Consider the following 18,398-nt stretch of genomic DNA (forward strand, 5'->3'; position numbering starts at 1 on the left):
CGTCAGCAATGTAAACATGTTTTTCTGCCATCTGATATCTGCAAGCAAGCCATGCGAGAGGATGAGGCATAACAGCCAAACTTGCTAATTTTAGAGCTGGGTAAAGTGGTTTGAGTCTCAGTGCCGGCTCAACATTGTGTGACTGGGCAAATCACTTAATCTTCCTGTACCTACTTAAAATGAATGTGTCCTTGTGTATAGGGCTCCAATGCCTTCGGGTCGAGTGCGCACTATGTGAAAGCTACAACAACAAAAAGTCAGAGGATGGGACAAAGGAATTTGGCCTCCCCACTCATCTATTGTGCTGGGTGGGGGAACGGCGATGGGATGGAGGGGGAGCAAACAAATGTTACAGAGTCAGCTACAAAAGATGCACTCTGTAGTGTGGCTCAACAAAAAGAAAATAATAGCTCATAAAAGCACAAGCAGTGTAAGGAGACAAGTACTTGGGCCATGCTCGAGGGGATGGTCACATGCAAGAAGAGGGAAGTGCAGACTGCAGATCTGACCAGCAGGAAGCAAGCAATCAAGAGTGGCTTGAAAGCCATCCAATGGTAAGTAATAGGTGGTCTCCAAAGCCCACTAATAGTGAACAACATGCCTAAAAAAAGGCAGTGCATACGCTGTCTAGCCGAGACCTAAAAAGTGTCCCTGTACAAAGTATTGGGACCCATACGATGTATCTATTAACAAGAACCTATGTACAGTGTCACTACAGTTATAACGTTTAAAGTTCTGCTTGTTGTTCATAGCTGACTGCCAAACATTATGGCTGGCACAGTTACAAAGAATGCTGCCACATTAGAGGAACACCTCTCTGAATGTCATTGGTGCTACAGTATGTACGCTGGAAGCACCGCATAAGAACTCTGGTGTCTGCATCTTAGGGTACCTGTTGATGGTGTCCTCGATGCATGAGTCCACAAGTGACTTCAAGGGGGTACATATGAGAGTCAGTGACATGCTTGGAATCTGGTCACCACTTACTAACCCCTTGTCGGCAAGGTAACGGTCACATACAGGGTGAAGGTGACCAAACTCGAATGATGTGCTTTACGCACCCCAAGTGTCTTCAGTGACTTTTAAGAACTTCCCCTTGGACTTGAGACTGTGCCTTAATAGCTACTGAGCAGTGTGCTGTGCACCTAAATTGTATTACCAGGATTGGACTATGTAGACATTATGTTAATGCCACTTATTTCAACCAGATGTGATCAGTTTACAGATGTTTAAAACGATTATAGAAACTAAATTGTGTGCTAATGAACATACCATAGATGGAGAGGATACTTTGTAAACAGGTAACTAAAGTGAGAAAAGCATATACTTTCAAAATAATGTTGTAAATTGAATTAGCCAAATAATGACATAGTGGTTTTCCCAATACGAAGAGTTTCTACACTAATTAAGGAGTAAGTGGGTACTTTCAGAGCCTCCTTCTTTTGTTTACATGCAGACATCAGCTTAAGACACCTTCCACACACACTAACCCACCACACCGCTATGCCTCCCACATACACTAACCCACCACACTTCAAAGCCTTCCACACACACTAACCCACCACACTGCAACGCCTTCCACATACACTAACTCACCACACTGCAACACATTCCACATACACTACCCACCACACTGCAACACCTTCCACATACACTAACCCACCACACTGCAACGCCTTCCACATACACTAACTCACCACAATGCAACGCCCTCCACATACACTAACCCACCACACTTCAAAGCCTTCCACACACACTAACCCACCACACTGCAACGCCTTCCACATACACTAACTCACCACACTGCAACACATTCTACATACACTACCCACCACACTGCAACACCTTCCACATACACTAACTCACCACACTGCTACGCCTTCCACATACACTAACTCACCACACTGCAACACCTTCCACATACACTAACTCACCTCAATGCAATGCCTTCCACATACACTAACTCACCACACTGCAGCGTCTTCCATAAACACTGACCCACCATATTGCAATGCCTTACACATACACTAACTCACCACACTGCAACTCCTTCCACATACACTAACTCACCACAATGCAATGCATTCCACATACACTAACTCACCACACTGCAACACCTTCCAAATACACTAACCCACCCCACTGCTATGCCTCCCACATACACTAACCCACCACACTTCAACACCTTCCACATACACTAACCCACCACTCTGCAACGCCTTACACATACACTAACTCACCACACTGCAACTCCTTCCACATACACTAAACCACCACACTGCAACACCTTCCACATACACTAACTCACCACACTGCAACGCCTTCCACATTCACTAACTAACCACACTGCAGCATCTTCCATATACACTAACCCACCATATAGCAATGCCTTACACATACACTAACTCACCACACTGCAACTCCTTCCACATACACTAACCCACCACACTGTAACGCCTTCCACATACACTAACTCACCACACTGCAACGCTTTCCACATATACTAACTCACCACAATGCAACGCCCTCCACATACACTAACTCACCACAATGCAATGCCTTCCACATACACTAACTCACCACACTGCAGCGTCTTCCATATACACTAACCCACCATATTGCAACGCATTCCACATCCACTAACCCACCACTCTGCAACACCTTCCACATACACTAACCCACCTCATTGCAACGCGTTCCACATCCACTAACCCACCGCACTGCAACGCGTTCCACATACACTAACTCACCACACTGCAAGTCCTTCCACATACACTAACCCACCACACTGCAACGCCTTCCACATACACTAGCTCAACCCAATGCAATGCCTTCTACATACACTAACTCACCACACTGCAACGCCTTCCACATACACTAACCCACCACACTGCAACGCCTTACACATACACTAACTCACCACACTGCAATGCCTTGCACATACACTAACCCACCACACTGCAATGCCTTCCATATACACTAACCCACCATATTGCAACGCGTTCCACATCCACTAACCCACCACACTGCAACACCTTCCACCTACACTAACCCATCTCACTGCAATGCCTTACGCATACACTAACCCACCACACTGCAACACCTTCCACAAACACTAATCCACCTATTGCAACGCGTTCCACATCCACTAACCCACCACACTGCAACGCATTCCACATACACTAACCTACCACACTGCAATGCCTTCCACATACACTAACCCACCACTCTGCAATGCCTTCCACATACACTAACTCACCACACTGCAAAGCCTCATATATACACTAACTCACCACACTGCAATGCCTTCTACATACACTAACCCACCACACTGCAATGCCTTCCATATACACTAACCCACCACACTGCAACTCCTTCCACATACACTAACTCACTGCACTGCAAAGCCTTATACATACACTAACCCCCTACTTTGCAACGCCTTCCACATACACTAACTCACCACACTGCAAAGCCTTATACATACACTAACTCACCACACTGCAATGCCTTCTACATACACTAACCCACCACACTGCAATGCCTTCCATATACACTAACCCACTATACTGCAACGCCTTCCACATACCCTAACTCACTGCACTGCAAAGCCTTATAAATACACTAACCCACCACACTGCAACGCCTTCCACATACACTAACCCACCACACTGCAATGCCTTCCACATACACTAACCCACCATACTGCAACGCCTTCCACATACACTAACCCACCACACTGCAATGCCTTCCATATGCACTAACCCACCACACTGCAACGCCTTCCACATACACTAACCCACCACACTGCAACGCCTTCCACATACAGTAACCCACCACACTGCAATGCCTTCCATATACACTAACCCACCACACTGCAATGCCTTCCACATACACTAACTCACCACACTGCAAAGCCTTATACATACACTAACCCACGACACTGCAATGCCTTCCACATACACTAACCCACCACACTGCAATGCCTTCCATATACACTAACCCACCACACTGCAACGCCTTCCACATACACTAACTCCCCGCACTGCAAAGCCTTATACATACACTAACCCACCACACTGCAACGCCTTCCACATACACTAACCCACCACACTGCAACGCCTTCCACATACACTAACCCACCACACTGCAATGCCTTCCATATACACTAACCCACCACACTGCAATGCCTTCCACAAACACTAATCCACCAATTGCAACTCCTTCCACATACACTAACCCACCACACTGCAACGCCTTCCACATACACTAACTCACCACAATGCAATGCCTTCTACATACACTAACTCACCACAATGCAACGCCTTCCACATACACTAACCCACCACACTGCAACGCCTTACACATACACTAACTCACCACACTGCAATGCCTTACACATACACTAACCCACCACACTGCAATGCCTTCCATATACACTAACCCACCATATTGCAACGCGTTCCACATCCACTAACCCACCACACTGCAACACCTTCCACCTACACTAACCCATCTCACTGCAATGCCTTACGCATACACTAACCCACCACACTGCAACACCTTCCACAAACACTAATCCACCTATTGCAACGCGTTCCACATCCACTAACCCACCACACTGCAATGCATTCCACATACACTAACCTACCACACTGCAATGCCTTCCACATACACTAACCCACCACTCTGCAATGCCTTCCACATACACTAACTCACCACACTGCAAAGCCTCATATATACACTAACTCACCGCACTGCAATGCCTTCTACATACACTAACCCACCACACTGCAATGCCTTCCATATATACTAACCCACCACACTGCAACGCCTGTTTGTCAGCAGCATGGCCCTTGTCGGAGACTGGTTATCAACATTTCAGTGGTTGTTTTATGACCGTAAATATTACTAGGTACTTCTGTGATCTAATTCCCTGTGCTGTAGCATGAAGACCTGCATTAATTGTATTGCAGCGGTTTTTAAGCTTTGTTATGCCAAGCCCCTCCTGAGCAAATTCTTTGGGGGTCGGGCCACTCAAACTAATGGAAGGGCAGATCGAGACAAGGGTAAGAAGGTTAACTAAATTGTCACCAAAGCCCCATTCAGATCTTCTCTGCAAAGCACCTTCCTGATCTGAACTTACAACATCCTATCCTGAAAGCCCTGCAAATTCGCACCCAGACCATAGCTGCTAGTTTTCCAAATGCTTATGTTTCACATTTCCATGGTTTCAATGTGTCTAGGAGTGACATTCAATTACCAAATGTGCGACACTTAGAGTAAGACTTTCCCATGAGCAAAACAAGTAATGGAGTGTAATGAAAAGAACTACATCTCAGAAATTGCACATTTTTAAGCATTGAGAAGCATTACAAAGTTCTAGAAACTGTTGAAAAACATCTGCAATGGAAGGTCACTAACCTACTACCCCTAATGACCTGACCAATAGAAAAAATAGAGTGAGTAATACATTTTAGTGTGTGGACACCAGAACTAAAATGCTTTGTCTAACCACTGATGCGTGGTACTAGACAGGGCAACCAGACTCATTCTCCAGAATTCTCAACAAGACATCTTCTAGAAAGTCCACTATGGACCCCCTCTGCAAAGTCCTACCTGGACTTTCTCTGAAAAGCACCACACAGATCCTACTTGTAAAAGCAGTACCTCTCACTCGAAAACACAATTCAGACTTCCTTTACCAAGCCCCAACCAGAACCCACTTTGTAAGGCATCATTCAGTACCCCTTTTCATCGCACCACCAAACTTACTAAAAACCCAACCTAAAATTCCCCTTCAAATACCCATCCAAAACACTTCTACTAACTACCACTGGGGTGTCTTTTTTAAAACCACAACCAGCCCCCATCTTCTGACCCCCATCCAGACAGTCGAAAAAAGAATTGCAAAGTGCACAATGCTCAGTCTTCCTGTCCACCCTTCGCTACCTTATGAATACCGGAGGCTGCTCCTGCTCTTCTTACATGAGTCCAAGCCATTCTCACTACAAGCCCATCTGCCTTTAGAAATAAGGCCAAAAATGAACAATGGTGACCTATAGCTATCTAAGAGAACTAAAGTCTAATAGCTAGCACCACACATGTTTAATATAGGTAAGAGAACCTGTTCATTAAAGTTTTTCCTGAGAAGTGCCTTGTTCCTTATTTTTAACCTCACACCTTCACACCTTAATACCAATCTACTCCTGAAGCCCCGACACCTGTACTTCACAAAATGGTGGACAGAAGATCTCCAGCAAAGAGCCCCCATTGAGGGTGCCCGTCGGGCATTGCACCCCCGGGCCGACAAGGAGCAAACGCCCTATGATGAAGCATGACATCTATCCAGGTGTGTGAGGTCATTTGATTCTTGCAGGATCACGCCCACTAGGTACCCTACAGAATAGTCGTTGACCCACATAGACACTCATTCTTCTTTAGGGCCTGCATACCCCACATACATTTACAAAAATGCACAATTTCAGAAACAGGCTACAAAATGCACTAATAAAAACCACTAGTGAGTGTGTTCTGGGGCTTTTGCTTATCACTGTGGGGACATCGACTGGCAACCCCCCTTCAGATGACTCCACGCCCCCCCCCCCCCCCCAGGGGGGCACGCCTCACAGTGTGAAGACCACTGCTGTATCCACATCTTATCCAATGTGGGAGAGACATTGCGACCGATCCAGTACCAAAGAACTCTATATTGTCATTCTCTCCCTCTGTCTCTCTCCTCACTAAACCCTATTGGCCTTGGGTTCTTTCTCAATTTAATGGTTCTTCTTCTATCGGTCCAGAGATTCAGGGAGGGTGGTGGATGCTCAACTGGTTGAAAGTAGCCATTTCCAAAACCTGACACAAGCAGTTGTGAACAAACTGCTAGGCCATCTGCACAAGACAAACAAGCATTGGCAATGTCAATAGTTCTGACTTCAAAGGAATTTTGTATGATAATGTGAAGCATTACAAGTCAATCTCACAGGGATAAATATGTATTTTTGTGGAAGCAAAGAACTGTAGAAAAATATTGGTGTAAATTAAAAGGCCAGGTTTCAGTTCTGCTGTCAAGCCAGACCTAAACATACCTGTCATTAATGTTTGCTCTCCTCCTATCTGTGCTGCTGGCAAAGAAAAGCAACATAAATTATCTAGTTATCTAAGACACTTTAACAGCATTCCAATGGCTTGCGTGCGTTCCTTGAAGTTTAAGTTTAGGCAGCTGGATAAATAAGCAAAGTGATCACAGCTGTGTGGAGGCAAGCACTTTTTTGTGAAAGGACATAACTTCGGCCCAATCAACACGTGTACTCCTGTCCACCAACATGTGGACGGAGCCAAAGCCTAATCACATAATTGGCTGGCGGCAGCTGCATTGTCAAGCCAGAGCCTAAAAATGACATTCCCTGATGCATTTCCACCTTGCCTGCAAATTGTAGGACATCAAACAAGGGGTTCACACATGGCTTAAATTGAGCTGGTGGAAGTCACTGGCCCTCATTTGTGGAGACCGCCACCTTTTTTCCTCATCAGACATTTCCCAAGAGCAAGAGAGCGAAAAACTCACAAACAAGAAAGAAGGAGGATGAGAAAGATGAAAGGGAGAAAGTGGAACCTGTAAGAGTGAGGTAAAGGGCCAGGCGGTGTCTGGTTGTTGATTAAAGAGGCATGAAGTGGACTTGGGACTACGCCGCCTTGGTATTCTGCATGCGGCATTTAGTATCACTAGCCGCAGGCTTCTGAGCAGGGCCTTGGGCACTAACACTCATTCTCTTACAAATTAACCACTGTGTACACATCTGGAAAAACTCACCTTTCCTACCCTGCTCATCTTCCTTCTTCAAGACCAATGAGAGTTACTGGAGGCTTACTAGAACTTAGGCCTAAAATCAGTCCAGCAGGTCGGTTACCTAACATCGCAGCCAAATGTGTCTCACTCATCACATTCAAAGTTACTAATGTGCTCAGTAGACTTTTTTGCTGAAACTACACTAATTGATATATCCGGTCTGCCATGTTAATGTGGCGTGGCAGACCAGTTGGCATATTTTTTGTTTTACAAACACTAAAATCTGGATTTTATCTTTGAAAACCAAAAAGACAATCTCAAGATATGCTGAGAGTTTTCTCTAAATGTGAAGGGGACATTTTACTATTTGTGCTTCCCATTACCTCCATGGTGCACATGGCAAAACCAGAAATCTAAAAAATGCCTGGCAGGACGTCAGAGGACTGACCTAAAGAAAGTGTCACTTCCGACACCATATCAACTTGCCTGCAGAATGTGGGTTTTCCTGATAGATGATTTGATGGGGGCTCACCATAGCGACAGCTGCAATGGAAACAAGCATTTGCAATGTAATCGGTCTCACCTTTGGGACCTTATATGTATTTAGCTATGCAGCACATTAGCCTTTGTGCTGAAACATCTACTGTTCTTTAATATGGAGGAAAAGTAAGCACCAAACTGCGTGATATACCAGGTATGGGAACACATGGAGAGAAATATTGCCTTTCAGCGGGAAATGGTATAGTCTAAAGCTATGTTTTTAATATAAAAGCAGGGCCTTCGGTGGTCATATCACTGAAAATACAAGATTTGGAAAAAATATTATTGTCTACGGCTGCTTGTGGAAGACAATTTCTATGAACTGGACTCTAAATGCTAAAGTGATTCTGGTATTTTACTGACCTCTGCTGGTCGTTTTCGATCAAGAAAGTTAAATAGAGGCAGATGCCAGAAAAAAAAAAAAAAAAAGAGCGTCCCTCGGCAGCAAGCAATTTTGTTATTTTACTGACCTCTGCTGGTCGTTTTCTATCAAGACAGTTAAATAGAGGCAGTTGAACAGAAAAAAAGTCCCTAAGCGGAAGCAGATAAGTCCTAGGGCTGATCTCCAGAGCCCACAAAGTACATACACATATAAGTATATACTAAAGTATATACTAAAGTATATACAAGAGGTCTCGAATGCTCGACCTAAAAACATTGACAGCGTGTCCAGTTGGCACTTTTTTATTTTCCACAAACTCCGAAAGTGCTGCATTGTCTTTGGAAAGTAAAAAAATGCCTCGATGCCCTTGGAGTTTTTCATAGTATAAGAGAGACTGCTCGGAACTTCTTTGAGGCACATGGCAGAACGAGACAGGGAACAAACAGTGGAGTTAGTCTTGGAAGGGCTGCCCTAGATGGGATGGCCATTCCAACACAACATCAGCAGGCAGATGTCTAACCACCAGGGATTCTCCACTGACAGAGCCAGCAGGAAAACTGGCATCCTTCAACTTCTAAAGAGGCAGAGGATACAAGATATGGGAGGACAATTTTTGGCAGATGTCCCATTGCAGTACAAGATTTAATGAGGCAATTACTCTTGTTCTCCTTAACCATTGTGTGTGATGCCGAAGAATGGCCAAATGTACTAAAGAAGATAGGTTGATTGTCATATTAGAAGATGCTCATATTGGTGCCCGACCAAACGTGACCCAGAAACTGGTTGTGGGGTTTAATTAAATGGACTAGATCCATAATCACCAGAACTATGGCACTCTAAAATATTAAAATCCCAAGGTGCTTGGAATCTACTTTACAGCTGTTTATACCTTCAGTCTCCTCTCCCGGTTGGTGGGGAGACCCATCAGTGCGCAAGCAAGGCTTATCCTGGCATAGCCCCTGGAGCTCCAAGTGAGGAGGAAGAGACCGATGAGGATCAACCAGGAGGGTCTGGGTCACCATTTCAAGTAAAATTAGCCCTGCTGGTAAAGAAGAACAGACTAGATGTCCAGTCTTGATCGAACGGCATATGCATACAAACTAAACTACCTAAGATTTTTGTTCAGATGTTAATAATGCATCCCTCCCAACACTACTCAACATGAGTATTGGACATACATAAAAAAGTGCTGGGTTGTCCTCACACACCACCAGGTGTCATGCTTCATCATAGGACAACCCAAGCTCTCCAAAAACACGGTTTGATCTAGAGTGGGCTTTCACCTGGAGTCAGAGAGGCATTCAACTAACAGTGGTCCCGTGATTAACGTGTATTAAAAACCAATGTGGCATCCTGAAAACTTTTACTCACTAGACATGACACTTGGTATTAAAATTAAACATGGGGACCAGGGGATTTAGTACTCCATCACCACTATTACCACCAACATGTTTCTGCCTTGTGGCGAACTGAGTCCGTTGCATTCTTCAGGACAGGTATACGGGATACTAATGAGGCAACCTTGCATTCAGAATTGCCTCTAAAAAAGAGTGACTTATGTCTACCTCTTAAGAAGTCTGGCTCTTGTATACCTGAGAATAAACAAAGATACTCTTCAGATTCCATACTCTGTAGATGATGGGATACATTATAATATATGTACAATTGTAAGCATGCAACATTTGCATGCTTCGTAGTTTGTGGTACTTCACACGTGAGGTAAAAAACATTTTCCTTTCTCAGTTGTGAGGCCAGCTCACAATCTTACCCCAATGTTGGGTCTTCTGGGCCCCACGGAGGGAGGACTCAGGAACCCCTCTAGTCACACTCTAGAGCATAATAAATGGAAGGAGGTTCAGAATCATTGCACATGGCATGTGCGTCCATTCTATATCAAACATATCCAGGGATATCGTATCCATCTACTCATTCACCCTCTTACTTTATCAAGCTGCGTTCCTCACACTCAGCGCAAATGCGCCTGCTCCTTCCTCCCAATGTGTGTCGAATGGAGTGGAGGGTGCGCCGTTAAGCTGACGCTATTCCTTGGGTTGTGTGCTTATTTGATCAAACAGCAAAGACACTTGGATGACGCCGCACTTTTGATGACAATGTACAAAGAAGGATTACTTTTAAAAGTGACCCAAATAAATTAGGATAATGGGGAGAAAAACTGTCAAAGTGTTTGCAATCAGAAAGCAACACCCCTTTTTAGTAGGACAACTTTCAGAATCAAAATACCTTTATTATACATGAGGAGGGCAATTCTTTTAATGTAAGTAAAGTATTGGTGATGGCACATTGTCGACAGCACATTTTTCATTGAAATGGGCACTAAATTTGCACAGACCTACAGTTCTACTGATAAAATGTATGGCAACCAAATGACAATGTGTTGAAATCGGGTTTCGGTGAATAGTTATTGTAAGTGCATCACCAAGTAAAGTGTTTTGACTTGTTCTGATCCTAATGAAATCTTAGTTTCATTCTCACTTGAGAATTACAAAAAAGTGCTTCCTTTTTCATTCCTAACTGCTGAAAATATACCTGTAAATAAACGGTACATATTCAGCAGTTAGGGAAAATAAGAAAGCTCATTCTTTGTAATTCTGAATTGAGAATGAAACCTTTGCATTTGCATTTTGTTGTGTGTTGGGAAAAAAGGGCATACTCCAGCCTTTCCATTCACACTTTCTGTACCCCAGCAATATTGTAACATAATTCACTTTTTTTTCTCTGGCTGCAAAGTGAGAGGAGTTTGTAAACAACAGTCCCCATGTTTAAAAATAAGCAGAAGACATAGGACAATCAATCAATCAACCAGGAGTTTGTATAGCGCAGCTACTCACCCGTGGGGGTCTCAAGGCGCTGATTTAGATCTTGGCGGATGGGCTATTCCATCACAACGGTGATGGATATCCTGTCGGCCCAAATATAAATCCATTGGATATAATGGGATTTATATTTCAGCGGACGCATTATACGTCACCGTTGTGATGGAGAATATCCATCCACCATGATCTTAATCAGGCCCTTAGCTTGACATTTGTCCTCTGTCTTTGAAGCACATGATAAATACAGCATTTAAAAAAGATCTTTATTTATTGCTTGGACTCTCATCACCCACCACAAATCGTCTCAAGACCCCAAAGTGGGTCACGATCCATAGTTTAGGAAACACTGGTCTATATCAAAGTTTTTAAAATACGATGCACCATAGTGTTCCCCAAAGAGTGTTTACAACTAAAAAAGATTGTATGGAGTGTAGACGTGGCTGGTGTCCTTTCCAGTTGTCCTTGATAAGAGTGGGAACCCGGCCACCTGCATCCCTGATAGCGCTTACCCTGCACAACAAGGTGAGCACACATTTTTCCCTCCACCTGTTGAGACTGGAAAAAACTCACTAGCTGCATTTCCCTTCTGCTAACACAAGCCCATCAGGCTTCATTTGAACCCATGGAGGAGGTGGGGCCAAAAGACGTAAAGCAACTGACCTAGGCTCTTTGAAGATGCTTTATTTCTTGGAAAGCGCTCAATATTGATCAGCCCCGAGGAACTCCAGTCATCCATGGAGCGACTCCAGATTTCACACAGCTCAGCTCTTCCTTTGTGGTGTTTGCATTGGACACGAAACCTGTTGACTGCTTCAAGCCCATTCCAGGGTGGGGCAAGAGGATCTCTGAGTTCTGCAGCATGTTATATAAACATGTCACACACACCCTGAGTCCTTCACGCAACCAACCTCTGGACTGGAAAGCTCAGGTGAGTTTTAATCCCTTCCACCACCTTCCAAAATTTTCATGGGAGTATGATCTGCTACAACCCCTGGAATTTCCTCCATGTGATGTTAAAAACCTAGATGAGAAGATTCTTCAAGTCCATGATGGAGGGGGTGGGGTTGGCACGGTGGGAAGGGTCACTTCTGCCTGACTGGTACCCCAGATCTCCAAAGTGATTAGCAAACTTACACCTGCTGCGATGATGTCACTCACAGAAGAAAATATCTGATCTTGTCAGAGTCCTCCAAGCCCAGTTCGGCACTTGACATCTCAGATGTCTCTCCATGCTCAGGACTCAGCCATTTTGCTCAAAGCATCAAAATCATTGTTCTTTTTGTAACCACCCAAAAACCAGTCTAGGGACCAGATTAGATTATTTCTTTAGCAGAGTCAGAAAATAGGCTTGGGCACCCAAATAGAAGTAGTCCCCATCAGGAGTTCATTAGCTAAAAAAGTGGCCCATGTTTGCAATTTAGGGCAGTTTTGAACTTGTAAAGACAACTGTATAAGTATTTTGCAAGTTAAGGAAGACTGCATGGATGTGAGCTTGCCGTGTGCAATGTTTGTTTTAATATCAGGGAAATCAACAGTAAAAACCTGCCCATCAGACCATAAGCAGCCAAACAAATGGCCCACACATTGACCTGTTAGACTTGCCCATCGGGCTCTACCAGTAGCTTAGGCTAACCCCAGGTATTGGCAGCATTTTGGAGTGGTCTCTCAATAGCTACTGAGATAGCACTACTGAGAAAAATCAACAAGTCGCTTCATTGGGTCCATTGTTCTTGGTAATTCCCAAATGGTCATCAGAATAGAAGTAATACGCACATAAGCAAAGCTCTCTAGCTTTCTTAAAATCATGTCCCCAAGAGAGAAAACCATACGTTTCTGTTGCAAATTGGATGAATGAGAACAAAGCCCTGACCAGCTCCCGCAGACATTTTTTTCCAAAAATATAGTTTCCTCCATTAGTAATGGTATGGTATCAGAATATCAGAACTAAAACATTATCTAGCAGATATGTTGTGTCCCAAATGTTGTTCTGAAAAATATTGCCCTATTAAAGTTAATAATAGAAAACCTACTCACAATCAAACAAAGTTTTTGAAAAATAAATATTTAGGGCACAATATGTCTGTCAGACAAAATTTTTGCTAACGATATTTTGATTTCATCCCCAGCAGCGCTTCACATCTCTCGAGAATTTACTGAACTGTTCTTTGTCGGGAAAGACTGTATCTACCTCACCAGATATTCATTGTTTGTAGGAATATCCAAAAATATAAATCAAATGCAGTCAAAATGATAATCTGTGACAGAAGTATACCCTTACACATAGTAAGGCTATCAAAAAGATTGCGTAATGTGCCTGGCAATCCCATCCTATTAATATCTTCTATGTGCAAAGTACAGTAGCATTTTCAATGGAAAAAATAATTTATTTTTTCCATTAAATGTGCCTATTTTTTGTGAGAGCCCTTGGGGAGCATAAGATAATTCACAAAGGTGACTTACACTTTTGAGTAAGTTTACTCTTTTGAGTAAATGTACTACTTTTTGATATTCACAAACTGCACTTTTGTAGCAAGTCCAGCCCTACACATGGCCAGCCAACGGCACTGTAACACCCTCCCATAGAAAATAATGGTGGTGGGAGTTACTACAAGAGTGTAAATTACTACAAAGTGCAGTTTGTGACTATCGAAAAGTAGTAGACTTACTCAAAAGTGTAAGTTACTACCAAAGTGCAGTTTGTGAATAGCACTTTGTAGTAGTTTTGTAGCACTACTGTGGTAAGGCAAGCTTCACAATGAGGTGTAGTGTGTGAATAGCACTTTGTAGTAAGTTTTGCAGCACTACTGTAGTACTACAAACCTTTGTACGAAGTGCAGTGTGTGAATAGCACTTTGAGTGAGTTTTGTAGCACTACTGTACCTACACACCTTAGTACGAAGTGCAGTGTGTGAAAAGCACTTTTGAGTAAGTTGTGCAGCAAAACTGTGGTACTACAAACCTTAGTACGAAGTGTGAACAGCACTTTTGAGTACGTTTTGCAGCAGTACTGTAGTACTGCAAACTTAGTACGAGTGCAGTGTGTGAATAGCTCTTTTGAGTAAGTTTTGCAGCACTAATGTAGTACTACAAACCTTAGTACGAAGTGCATTGTGTGAATAGCACATTGTAGTAAGTTTTGTAGCACTACTGTAGTACTACAAACCTTAGTACGAGTGCAGTGTGTGAACAGCACTTTGTAGTAGGTTTTGCAGCACTACTGTAGTACTACAAACCTTAGTACGAGTTCAGTGTGTGAACAGCACTTTGTAGTAAGTTTTGCAGCACTACTGTAGTACTACAAACCTTACCACAAAGTGCAGTGTGTGAATAGCACTTTGTAGTAGGTTTGGTAGCACTACTGTAGTACTACAAACCTTAGTACGAGTGCAGTGTGTGAATAGCACTTTGTAGTAAGTTTTGCAGCACTACTGTAGTACTACAAATCTTAGTACAAGTGCAGTATGTGAATAGCACTTTGTAGTAAGTTTTGTAAATCTACTGTAGTACTACAAACCTTACCACAAAGTGCAGTGTGTGAATAGCACTTTGTAGTAGGTTTGGTAGCACTACTGTAGTACTATAAATCTTAGTATGAGTGCAGTGTGTGAATAGCACTTTGTAGTAGGTTTGGCAGCACTACTGTAGTACTACAAACCTTAGTACTAGTGCAGTGTGTGAATAGCACTTCATAGTAAGTTTTGTAGCACTACTGTAGTACTACAAACCTTACCACAAAGTGCAGTGTGTGAATAGCACTTTCTTTGTAGGTTTGGTAGCACTACTCTAGTACTACAAACCTTAGTACGAGTGCAGTGTGTGAATAGCACTTTGTAGTAGGTTTGGTAGCCCTACTGTAGAACTACAAACCTTAGTACTAGTGCAGTGTGTGAATAGCACTTTGTAGTAAGTTTTGTAGCACTACTGTAGTACTACAAACCTTACTACAAAGTGCAGTGTGTGAATAGCAGTTTGTAGTAGGTTTGGTAGCTCTACTGTAGTACTACAAACCTTAGTATGAGTGCAGTGTGTAAAAAGCACTTTGTAGTGAGTTTTGCAGCACTACTGTAGTACTACAAACCTTACCACAAAGTGCAATTTGTGAATAGCACTTTGTAGTGGGTTTGGTAGCACTACTGTAGTACTACAAACCTTAGTACGAGTGCAGTGTGTGAATAGCACTTTGTAGTAAGTTTTGTAGCACTACTGTAGTACTACAAACCTCAGTAAGAGTGCAGTGTGTGAATAGCACTTTGTAGTAAGTTTTGTAGCACTACTGTAGTACTACAAACCTTACCACAAAGTGCAGTGTGTGAATAGCACTTTGTAGTGGGTTTGGTAGCACTACTGTAGTACTACAAACCTTAGTACGAGTGCAGTGTGTGAATAGCACTTTGTAGTAGGTTTTGTAGCACTACTGTAGTACTACAAACCTTACCACAAAGTGCAGTGTGTGAATAGCACTTTGTAGTCGGTTTGGTAGCACTACTGTAGTACTACAAGCCTTAGTATGAGTGCAGTGTGTAAATAGCACTTTGTAGTGGGTTTGGTAGCACTACTGTAGTACTACAAACCTTACCACAAAGTGCAGTGTGTGAATAGCACTTTGTAGAAGGTTTGGTAGCACTACTGTAGTACTACAAACCTTAGTACGAGTGCAGTGTGTGAATAGCACTTTGTAGTAGGTTTGGTAGCACTACTGTAGTACTACAAACCTTAGTACTAGTGCAGTGTGTGAATAGCACTTTGTAGTAAGTTTTGTAGCACTACTGTAGTACTACAAACCTTACCACAAACTGCAGTGTGTGAACAGCACTCTGTAGTAGGTTTGGTAGCCCTACTGTAGTACTACAAACCTTAGTATGAGTGCAGTGTGTGAATAGCACTTTGTAGTGAGTTTTGCAGCACTACTATAGTACTACAAACCTTACCACAAAGTGCAGTGAGTGAATAACACTTTGTAGTGGGTTTGGTAGCACTACTGTAGTATTACAAACCTTACCACAAAGTGCAGTGAGTGAAAAGCACTTTGTAGTGGGTTTGGTAGCACTACTGTAGTACTACAAACCTTAGTACGAGTGCAGTGAGTGAATAGCAATTTGTAGTGGGTTTGGTAGCACTACTGTAGCACTACAAACCTTAGTATGAGTGCAGTGTGTGAATAGCACTGTGTAGTGGGTTTGGTAGCACTGCAGTAGTACTACAAACCTTACCACCAAGTGCAGTGTGTGAATAGCACTTTGTAGTAGGTTTGGTAGCACTACTGTAGTTTTACAAACCTTAGTACGAGTGCAGTGTGTGAATAGCACTTTGTAGTAGGTTTGGTAGCACTACTGTAGTACTACAAACCTTAGTACGAGTGCAGTGTGTGAATAGCACTTTGTAGTAGGTTTTGTAGCACTACTGTAGTACTACAAACCTTACCACAAAGTGCAGCGTGTGAATAGCACTTTGTAGTGGGTTTGGTAGCACTACTGTAGTACTACAAACCTTAGTATGAGTGCAGTGTGTGAATAGCACTTTGTAGTGGGTTTGGTAGCACTACTGTAGTACTACAAATCTTACCACAAAGTGCAGTGTGTGAATAGCACTTTGTAGTAGGTTTGGTAGCACTACTGTAGTACTACAAACCTTACCACAAAGTGCAGTGAGTGAATAGCACTTTGTAGTGGGTTCGGTAGCACTACTGTAGTACTACAAACCTTAGTACGAGTGCAGGGAGTGAATAGCACTTTGTAGTGGGTTTGGTAGCACTACTGTAGTACTACAAACCTTAGTATGAGTGCAGTGTGTGAATAGCACTTTGAAGTAGGTTTGGTAGCACTACTGTAGTAATACAAACCTTACCACAAAGTGCAGTGTGTGAATAGCCCTTTGTAGTAGGTTTGGTAGCACTACTGTAGTTCTACAAACCTTAGTACAAGTGCAGTGTGTGAATAGCACTTTGTAGTAGGTTTGGTAGCACTACTGGTGTACTACAAACCTTAGTACGAGTGCAGTGTGTGAATAGCACTTTGTAGTAGGTTTGGTAGCACTACTGTAGTACTACAAACCTTAGTACTAGTGCAGTGTGTGAATAGCACTTTGTAGTAAGTTTTGTAGGACTACTGTAGTACTACAAACCTTTCCACAAAGTGCAGTGTGTGAACAGCACTTTGTAGTAGGTTTGGTAGCCCTACTGTAGTACTACAAACCTTACCACAAAGTGCAGTGAGTGAATAGCACTTTGTAGTGGTCTTGGTAGCACTACTGTAGTACTACACACCTTACCACAAAGTGCAGTGAGTGAATAGCACTTTGTAGTGGGTTTGGTAGCACTACTGTAGTACTACAAACCTTAGTACGAGTGCAGTGAGTGAATAGCACTTTGTAGTGGGTTTGGTAGCACTACTGTAGTACTACAAACCTTAGTATGAGTGCAGTGTGTGAATAGCACTTTGTAGTGGGTTTGGTAGCACTACTGTAGTACTACAAACCTTACCACAAAGTGCAGTGTGTGAATAGCACTTTGTAGTTGGTTTGGTAGCACTACTGTAGTTCTACAAACCTTAGTACGAGAGCAGTGAGTGAATAGCATTTTGTAGTGGGTTTGGTAGCACTACTGTAGTACTACGATCCTTACCACAAAGTGCAGTGAGTGAATAGCACTTTGTAGTGGGTTTGGTAGCACGACTGTAGTACTACGATCCTTACCACAAAGTGCAGTGAGTGAATAGCACTTTGTAGGGGGTTTGGTAGCACTACTGTAGTACTACAAACCTTAGTACGAGTGCAATGACTGAATAGCACTTTGTAGTGGGTTTGGTAGCACTCCTGTAGTACTACAAACCTTACCACAAAGTGCAGTGTGTGA

At 43.0% G+C, this 18,398-nt stretch overlaps 1 protein-coding gene and 1 long non-coding RNA gene across 4 annotated transcripts in view; one reads left to right on the forward strand and one right to left on the reverse strand.

The window, feature by feature from the left end:
* LOC146782782 (uncharacterized) overlaps window positions 1–18,398 on the forward strand; it is a 150,978-nt gene that overhangs the window by 66,887 nt on the left and 65,693 nt on the right. Inside the window, exon 1 of one of the 3 annotated variants that reach the window (XM_085636834.1) lies at window positions 12,303–12,476. The exons of the other annotated variants lie outside the window; for them this stretch is intronic. The gene's annotated coding sequence lies outside the window, so the exon portion shown is untranslated. Of the gene's footprint in view, window positions 1–12,302; window positions 12,477–18,398 lie in introns of those variants that run through there. 3 annotated transcript variants of the gene reach the window in all.
* The window catches only part of LOC146782783 (uncharacterized), a 75,214-nt gene that overhangs the window by 10,340 nt on the left and 46,476 nt on the right, over window positions 1–18,398 (reverse strand). The gene's annotated exons all lie outside the window — the stretch shown is intronic.

The sequence above is a fragment of the Triturus cristatus genome, chromosome 12 (genome assembly GCF_964204655.1).
Source record: "Triturus cristatus chromosome 12, aTriCri1.1, whole genome shotgun sequence".
In the NCBI taxonomy this organism is placed as follows: Eukaryota; Metazoa; Chordata; class Amphibia; order Caudata; family Salamandridae; genus Triturus; species Triturus cristatus.